This window comes from Pteronotus mesoamericanus, unplaced genomic scaffold (assembly GCF_021234165.1).
Source record: "Pteronotus mesoamericanus isolate MK-2021 breed Mesoamerican mustached bat unplaced genomic scaffold, CSHL_Meso_final contig_52, whole genome shotgun sequence".
NCBI lineage: Eukaryota > Metazoa > Chordata > Mammalia > Chiroptera > Mormoopidae > Pteronotus > Pteronotus mesoamericanus.
The window spans coordinates 6,938,880-6,949,045 of record NW_026555189.1 but is presented as its reverse complement, the minus strand read 5'-3'; the positions used below and the strand labels follow the sequence as shown (position 1 = coordinate 6,949,045).

Sequence of the window (10,166 nt, the reverse complement as noted above, 5' to 3'; positions counted from 1 at the left end):
TTGTTGCCTCAAGCTCGTTAATATTTCCTCCTATGTTGTATTGTAAAAGTTTTATTATTTTACCTTTACTATTTAGATCTTTAAAACCTCTAGAATGCTCATTTGCAACAGCATGGATGGACGTATAGGGTATTATGCTAATTGAATAAGTCAGACAGAAAGACAAATACCATATGATTTTGCTTATATAAAAAAGCAAAATAAATGAATGAACAAAATAGAAACAGGCTCATAGAAACAGAGAACTGATTGATGGTTGCCAGAGGGGAAGAAGGTTTGGGGGGTAGATGAAAAAGGTGAAGGGATTAAGAAGTACAGATCCTGTTTGACAGACAGCCACATCTTTCTGCACAGTGCCAGCAGCAACCCTGAGACACAATGGTGGAGGTCAGATTGAACAGATTTGGCCACATTGGGTGCCTGAACACCAAGGCTGCTTTCAACCATGGCAAAGTGGATATTGTTGTTATCAATGACCCCTTCATTGACTTCAGCTACGTGGTTTACATGTTCCAGTATGATTCTACTCATGGCAAGTTCAAAGGCACAATTAAGGTTGAGAATGGGAAGCTTGTCCTCAATGGGAAGTCCATCTTCATCTTCTAGGAGCAAGATCTAGCCAACATCAAACGGGGTGATGCTGGTGCTGAATATGCTATGGAGCCCACTGGTATCTTCACTACCTTGGAAGGCTGGGGCTCACTTGAAGGGTGGAGCCTATAGGGTCATTGTCTCTGCCCCTTCTGCAGATGCCCCCATGTTTGTGATAGGTGTGGAGCATGACAAATATGACAATTCCATGCAGAAAGTCAGCAATGCCTCCTGCACTACCAACTGCTTGACCTTCCTGGCCAAGGCCATCCATGACAACTTCAGCATTGTGGAGGGACTCATGACCACACTCCATGCCATCATTGCCACCCAGAAGACTATGGATGACCCTTCTGAGCAGCTGTGGCGTGATGGCCGAGGGGCTGCCTAGGACTTCACGCCTGCTTCTACTGGTGCTGCCAAGGCTGTGGGCAAGGTCATCCCTGAGCTGAATGGGAAGCTCACTGGCATGGCCTTCTGTGTCCCTACCCCCAATGTGTTGGTTGTAGATCTGACCTACCACCTGGAGAAAGCTGCCAAATACGATGACACCAAGAAGGCAGTGAAGCAGGCATCAGAGGGCCACCTCAAGGGTATCCTGGGCTACACTGAGGATCAGGTCGTTTCCTATGTCTTTAACAGTGACACTCATTCCTCCACCTTCGATGCTGGGGCAGGCATTGCCCTCATTGACCACTCTGTCAAACTTATTTCCTGGTATGACAATGAATTTGGCTACAGCAACAGGGTGGTGGATATTATAGTCCACCTGGCCTCCCAGGAGTAAGAGCCCCCAGACCACCAGCCCCAGTGAGAGGAAGAAAGGCCTTCAGCTGCTGGGAAGCCCTTGTCCCAAATCAATCCCCCAACACACTGAGAATCTCCTGGGGTTTCCACCCCGGACCCTGTGAAGAAGGGGAGGGGGCTTAGGGTGCCCTACCTTGTCATGCACTGTCAATAAAGTTCACTGTATCCAGACCAAAAGAAAAAAAAAGAAAAAAGAAAAAGAAGTACAAATTGGTAGCTACAAAATAGTTACAAGGATGTAAAGTGCAGCATAAGAAATGTAGTCAATAATACTGTGATAACTATGTATAGTGCCAGGTGGGTACTGGAAATATTGTGGGAAACACTTTGTAAAGTATATTATTGTTTAACCTCTAAGCTGTACACCTGAAACTAATACAAAATAATATTAAATGTAAGCTGTAATTGAAAAATTAAAAAAATACCTCTAGAATACTTTTGTGTTTTATATGAGGAAGGGTTGAGAATACTTCTTCCATGTTGAAATCCAAGGATAGAGCATCTTCTTTTGAAAGGGCCATTCTTTCTTGTACTTCACTGAATGTCATGTTTGTTAAATCTACATGTCCATGTTTGTGTAGCTGTGCTTTTCAACTCTATTCTATTTAACGAATATTTTGCTCTTCTTGGTCTTAATTACTGTCTTAATTATAATGTCTTAATACCTGGTAATGTATATCCTCCAATTTTGTTTATTTTCAAAATTATCTTAGATATTTGTGCATATATTAATTTAGGAGGAATTATTATGTCTATATTTTATCTTGACATTGATAGATACTGTCCTCTGCTGGTTTAGATATTTTTTTTTCTCTCAATAATGTCTTAGTTTTCTGTGAAGTAGTGCACATATTCTGTTAAGGTAATCCCTAAGTATTATTTGTGCTTTTATAACTACCATTTTAAAAACTAATTTTCTATTTCTTTCTGGTAAATAACATTGAAAGTTTTTCATCCTGACTTTATTGAGCAATTTTGCTAGACTTATTTTAATAGTTTTCCTATGTAATATTTTTGGATATGCCACATAAACAACTGTGTTGTCTGTGACTAATCACAGGTATACTTACTTTCCATTCCTTGTGCTTTGGTAGTTCAAAGCCAGGGATCTAAACTACCATGTTGAATAGAAGTGATGCTGGAGGGTGCTTTGCCATGTTTTTGATCTTAGTAGGTAACAGTTCAATAATTTACTTTTAAGTATGATGATTGCTGTAGGTATTTTGTAGACCATCGAGTTCAAATTAATGTCATATTCTTCTATTTCTAGGGATTAAGTTTTTATAATGATTTCTTCAAGTGCTTTTCTGGTACCTATTGAGAAGATCCTTATTTCCTTCTGATATGGTAAATTGTTTTGTTTTTCTTTTTTTTTTCTGTTTGGTTTTTCTAATGTGGGAACAATTTTGTATTCCTGGAATAAATTCAAATGATTGTGATATGTTGTCTTTTTACATATTTATGTATTCCACTAAAAACAATTTTACTACTATATTCATTATAGAAATTAGTTTGTAATTCACTTTTATGCAACATTCTTTTCATATTTTAATAAAAAATTTGGGTTGGCCTCATTAAATAATAAGGGAAGGGGCCCAGAATGTTGAGTTTACTTTTTTGGGGTTTCATATTTCTCTAGCAACTTGGTTTCTTAAGTCCTGGCTGCCTTGTAGCTCTCTGATATCTTCAACCTGATGCTTTCTGTATTTTATTCATCTTTTAAAGATATTCTTGGTGAGAGGCTCATTTTGCTGCAGGCTGACCCATCTTAGTTGGAGGTAGAAGCCTCTCCCTCATTTTTAACCCCATTTCTAACTCTTGTTATTTTTCACGAAGGGCTGATGGATCAAGAATTTTTTGGCTTGTGTGTTACAAGTATTCATTAGAGAGTTTTAGACCGCTGTCTCTGCTCACCTGCTCATGGTTGAATGGTTTAGGAATGAAGAAGAATACTTACTGAGACAAATGCTTCTGTCAGCTTGACAATGCTCTTTTCAAACTGGGTGCCTATCAAAGCGAGTTCTGCATGGATCATTACCCCCGGCTGCCCTATCCTCATCTTTTAAGATTTGTTTTAGATGACGCTAGTCTGCAGAGGTTTCTGTTTTCTGGAGCGTACAACATTTAGTTGTTTTAGAAAAGTTAAGAATCATGTTCATCTTGGTTTCATGGATAAATAATGGTTACTTTAATGTTGATAGACTCTTATATACATGCCCTGGAAGGATTTCATTAAGTAAAATCTGGATGGATGTTAGATCAGGCAGTAAGACACACATACACACACATGCACGATAATTCTAAAATGTGAAATCAAATTAAAAATTTTTTAAGCTTTTTTTCAATTACAGTTTATATTCATTATTCTGGCTGAGAATTTTTTGTTTACTTTGTCCATGTTCTTTCTTAGAGTTCTGTGAACATCTGTCTATGATAATATGTAGGAACTGGACTGTGTTAATTTGTGGAAGTGTTTTTCTCAGTGTGTGAATTTAAACTTGTTCAGTTTATAAGACTTCTTTGATTTACTTAAATACCTCAATTACAAGCCTAAGTCAAATCTTTGCATAGTATTTGGTGCAAATTTTATGCAGATTAACTGCATCATTCATGTCAAAAGTTACATTCCAAATCTAAGTCATATTTCCTGAATGGATATCTGTCCTGGCCCTCTGCCCGAGTCCAGAGACCAGTGTTCGTTAGGAATAAGTTCAACGGTGTAGAGGAAAGGACACTGGGAATCAGGATATCTGTGTCCTGGTCTTGGTGCTACCTCTGGGAAAATGGCCTCAGCATGTGACTCTGCTACTTAATCTATAAAATGAGGCAACTGGACTACAATTGTTTCTCAAGGTGTACCTTTTAAAAAAAATTTTCCACCACAGTTTATATTCAGTACTATTATGCACCTGTTTTAGATACATAGAAAACCATGTACTCTACAGTGGTCCCCTCGCTGTCCCAAGCACCCACCTGGCCCCATATCCAGTCATCTTGACATTATTGACTGCACTCCCCACGATGCGATCCACATCTCCATGGCTATTTTGCAAATGTAAGGCATTTAAAAGCCGTCTTTGCAACCATGCATCTGGGGCCAAAGAAGCTGTAAAAAGCTGCAAAGTCCCTTAGTGTATTTAAACTACAACTATTTTAGCAACCATGGGGCTCTGGACAGTGTGTTGGGGCCGAACGACAACAATAACAATAATAACAACAAACAAAAGACAATGCAATTTGCATTCCCCAAACTTTTGGATTACAAACCCCATTCTGAGAAATCTATTTACATTGCATGGACCACCTGAAGGATACTCAATTTCATAAATGTAATGTCTTCTTTGGCTCTATCATGCTATGTATATCCCCAGAAAGACCTGGATTTAATGAAATGCAACAATGGCTCATATTTCATGAGTCTGAACTCCTTTGGATCTGACTGTGCAAACAGTTAGAAACCCTGGAATGTTCAGAGTGCAGAGTGAGTATAGGGAGGTTAATGAGCCTCCTCTTGTTTTATTTATAAACACCATCAGCAGCATCTTCTTTGACTATTAGGAAGGCTGCATTGATTTATGTATAATCTGCCCTTTCCAATTTTATTTTGATTCCTTGATTTGATGAAAGTGTTGTCATGGCAAGTTTTGTGATATATTGTTATTGTCACTGTATTTTAAGTGTTTTTTCGGGTGCAGTGGCTCCCTTTTTCATCTCTTAGCTGTTATTCTTTGAGCTCTCTCTAAGTGCCTTGCTGGAGCCTCAGAAATTAAAAATGTCACCTTTATTCCTATTTTTCTAATTCTAGTTCATCGTACTTTCACAATTCACATTTATGTCACACAAGAGTTTAAAAAAACTGAGATCCTAATTTATTTTGTAGTGGAAGTCCTTCTCTCCTTAAGTCTGCTCAAATGGATTTTGGTAGTAAAGCATCAACTTTTAAAGTCACTGATGTGGCTTCTAAGAAATGGGGCAGCTGCGATTGATGTCTCTGCCCCCAAATACCCAGTCTGCTCAGAACATGAGCAGTAGAGAGATGAGAGGAGGCGTGAGTGTCCAGATATAGTGTTATGAGCTGAATTATGTACCCTTTCATTCATATATGGAATTGCAGTCTTAACTCCCAGGGCCTCAGAATGTGACAGGATTTGGAGATATGGTCTTTAAAGAGATAATTAAGCCAAATGAGGTCATTAGGATGGGTCTTAATCTGATATAAATAACTGGTGTTCTTATGAGAAGAGGAAATTAGGAAACAGGCATCCACAGAGGGAAGGCCATATGAAGACACAGGAGAAGAAACAGAAGCCAAGGAGAGAGCTCTCAGAAGGAACCAACCTGCCAATATCTAGATCTTAGACCTCCAGTCTCCAGAACTGTGAGAAAATAAGTTTCTGTTTTCTTATGCCACCCCCTGTCTGTGGTATTTATTATGGTAGTCCAAGATAACAAAAAGACAGAGGTATACCCAGAATGAGAGTCCTACCTGCTTCCCACACATAGGTGGGACATCGCCCTGTAACCGTGATCCTTTCCTAGGGAAACATTCAACTGGCTTCTCAACTCTTGTGTTGATATGATAATGTTGGCAGCATCTTTAGCATGATTTCTAGAAGAATATAAGTGAATAAGCATCTTTATAAAGAAATAGCATCCGAATAAATTGGTTTTTATTTTCACAGAAGCCATCCACTGCCCATGGGAACAGTTCTTCTCATCACTTTTCTGACAAAGGAATATCATAGAGACAAAATTGAAAAAATACTTCACTGTGTGAAGTAGCTTCGATTCAGCTGCAGAGCTAAACTCTCACCTCAGTGCTAAAATGAAATTGTGAATGATTACAAATGAAAATCTGTAACTGCTGCAACAAAAGACAAGAACAGGTACACCTGAAACCTATATAATTTTTTTAACCAACGTCACCCCAATAAATTCAATAATAATTAAAAAACTTTAATAAACCACAAAGCGTAAGACTGCAAATGTGAAAAACAAACAAATCAGGTATTTCTTAGTATAACTGTGTTCTAGCAAGTGGTTAATGTACTTGGGCTCTTGAATGCTTTCCTGTATCTCGTTCAATTTATTGCTTTTCTGGACTCTATAGGAGAAAAAATTACTTGAGAAAGATAAATTCTGGGCCATTTAATGACAAACTCCTGTACATACTTTTGCTTTTCTTCTAGACCCATTGAATTTGCTCAGCAGATTAAAAAAATGACTCTCCTTTTTCTTTTTGACTAAACATATTTAGTCTCCTATTTAAATTAATTTCATTCACATCTTTGTTTCAAAATTTAATTTGAACTTATTTTAAACCTTCAATCGAACACAGAAGTCATTTGTTTTCCTTGATTTAATGTTGCAAAATATTTGTCTTCGCATATAGGAATTATGTACCTGAATGTAGTTTTACCTAGAGCTTAGTCATTGGCTCCATCCTTCTTTTTACTCCTATATCTATTCATCCAGGAGTAAAGGAAATGCAAAATATAATGTGATATCAGAACTGCAAAGGAAAACAAAATGCATATTTACAAGTGATAGTTATCTTACAGAGCTGCTAGAGTTGGGCAAAAGTTCTGCCTCTGAACCTCCTAGCAAATCCAGTAAGAAAGTTCATTTGTTTGCAAGGAGACTATTGTAAATAAAAAAACAAAAACAAAAAATCCATATTAACTGTATAATCTTGGGCAAATTAAGTAATTACTTCATGTCTCAGTTTCCTCATAAGTTAACTGGGAATGATAGACGTAATTTCTTTATAATACAAGGGGGGAACCAAAAACCCCCCCTGGAATTTATTTATAAAATATTGTGTATTCTTACACGTTTAAATTTCAGTCACCTTCAAAGTACTCTTCATATGATGCAATACTCCTGTCGAGATGTTTTTCCACTGGTCAAAACAATTTTTTGAACTCATCGATTTTGATGCCTTTTAGTGCTTCTGCTGTTTTTTGGTTTCACCTCACCCACATAGACAAAATGTTTCCCTTTGAGGACTTTTTTCATGCACAGAAACAAAAAAAAAAATTTGCTCGGGCTGAGATCAGGTGAATAGGGAAGTTGGGGCAAGGGGATCATGCCATATTTGGTCAAAAACTGCTGACCGTTCAGTGCGGTATGGGCAGGTGTGCTTGTAAACCACCCACCATGAAATGGGCAAATGCATTGAAAGTCTTAAAAAGAATTCACCTGGCTCTTGTAGGTCAGCAGATTGAGTGCCGGCCTGCGAACCAAAGGATAACTAGTTCAATTCCCAATCAGGGCACATGCCTGGGTTGCAGGCCAGATCCCCAGTAGGGGATGCACAAGAGATAACCTCACACTGATGTTTCCCTCCATTTTTCCTTCCCTTCCCCTCTCTAAAAATAAATAAACAAAATCTTTAGAAAAAAAATTCACTGAAGCTGAACACAGCCTCTCACAACAATGCCAGCTGGTACACTGATACAGATGGGTTCCTAGAACACTCATGTATCAGGGGAAGCCTGTACTATAAGGGGCCCACCTTCCAGAAGATAATTCTGGCTTTTTCGGGTCCCCCCTTATAAGTATGTTATGAGGATTAAGTCAATTGTGCCAGTATTAGTCAAGTATTTAGAAGTGGTTGGCACTAAGTAAGCACTACTTACTTGTTTTTAAAATAAAAGAAAAAAAGAATAAAATAAATGCTAAGGCAATATCTCAAAGAATGTAAAGTTTCACTCAGTACCTAATTTTAAAAGATGGTTCTCACTGGGAGTTTCATCTTATCAATAAGACAGTGAGAGGCAAGGTAAAAATGTTCACTTATGACTTCTCTATTGCAAACATTTTTGTGGGATTTATGGAATGTTTTCTTGACTTAACCCTCAATAAACACAGAAGACAGAGCATTGAACTCAGGGAAAGCAGTTTTGCAGCTGGCCAAGATAGTGTTCTGAACATGAAATGTTCTGATGACCAGGCTTTAGTTCTAGATTATAAAGAAGTGGATGGATTCATTTCCTTCAAATAACCCTTCACAAATATCACTTCTCTTATCTGGACATTTTATAAGTTGTACAGAGGAGGCGTGGAGTTACAGTCTCTGCTAGGGCTTCATGTGAAAATACTGCATCCTGTGGATAAAACCGGGGATTCAGTGTGGCATTTGCTGGTTAATAGCAGACACACCTGCTTTCATATTACTGGCTATGCCACTGGCTGGCTGTGACCTTGGGCAAGTTACTTCATGTCTTCGTCTTCTCAGTTTCACCATCTGAACCTCTGCAATTTCAAAATAGTGCTTTAAGAATGAAGGAGATGTTGCGACTGTAGCATTAACACCATGAATGATTCCATAGTCAGGAGTGATGACAAGTGGGGACTCTGACTTTTTAGAAAAATTAAAAACAAATATTTTTATTGATTTTAGTTAGAGAGGAAGGAAGAGAGAGAAAGAGAGAAAGATCGATGTGAGAGAGAAACATTGATTGGCTGGGTGCCTCCCATATGTGCCCCAACCTGGGATCGAACCTACGACCTCGGTATGTGCCCTAACTCGGAATGAAATCCCCAGCATTTTAGTGTATGGGATGAAGCTCCAACCAACTGAGTCACAGCGGCCAGAGCAGAACTCTGACTTTTGTTAGTACGACTATGTTGTCTCAGGCTCCTCATTTGCAGTGGGCATACTGATAGCATCTTTCTTATAAGATTGTTGCAGGGATTAAAAATAAGGATCAAATATACGTTAAGTGTTTAATAAAACTTACCTGTTGTTATACCTTATCCAATAAAAATGGCATATTTTGGGGACAGATTTTTAGAAAAGATTTTCAGCACTGTTTTCACAAAATGCAAGTTATTCATATAAAGTTTTATTATTATAAAAGCAACACTTGTACATTGTACAATATCAGAAAATGCCATACAAGCAAAAATACAAAATAAAAACATACATTTCCTATCGTGGGGAACAGTTTGTAAAGGATATGATTATCTAATCGTTATGCTGTATACTTGAAACTAATATAAAATAATATTGAATGTAAACTGTAATTGAAAAATAAAATTACAAAAACAACAAAAAAGCCCCATACATCCCCTTGGTACAGAGATTACCACAGTAATACCCTAGAGGGGATCCATTTACAGTTTTTCTGTGAATATATGTGAGCAATAATACTCGTATATACTATTTCTTTTGGGAGCAGTTTTAGGTTCACAGAAAACTTAGGAGGAACATACAGAGATTTCCTTTAAACCTACTCTCCCAGCACGTGCATAACCTCCCCCACTATCTACATCCCCCACACACCAGAGTGTATACATTCGTTATAATTGATAAACCTTCACTGACACATCATTATAATTCAAAGTCCATAGTTTGCATTACCGTTCGTTCTTGGTGTTGCACATTGTATGTATTTGGACAAATGTATAATGACATGCATCCACCATGATAGTATCATACAGAGTATTTTCATTGCCCTAAAAATCCTCTATGATATATTTTTAACAAATACAAGATCATACTGTACACATTGTTTCATGACTGCTTTTTCTGGTTGAATATTTTAGTCTTTACAGATTAATAAATTTTATCTCACTTAATACCTGAAACACAATACATTATTTCCAAGTGTCTCAGTTATGTTTTTGCAGCTGGTTTGTCCAAATCAGTATCTAATTCAGAACCACACAGGTGCTTGTGTTTCAATGATTTTTTGTTGGTGTTTTGATCAATTCCATTTTGCTCTAATTTATATACAGTAAAATGCAAAGATCTCAAGTGT

The 10,166-nt window shown here is 37.6% G+C and overlaps 1 pseudogene; it reads left to right on the top strand.

Moving 5' to 3' along the window:
- Positions 1-378: 378 nt before the first annotated feature.
- Positions 379-1,395, top strand: LOC129075050 (glyceraldehyde-3-phosphate dehydrogenase-like; annotated as a pseudogene).
- The last annotated feature ends 8,771 nt before the right edge of the window (positions 1,396-10,166 follow it).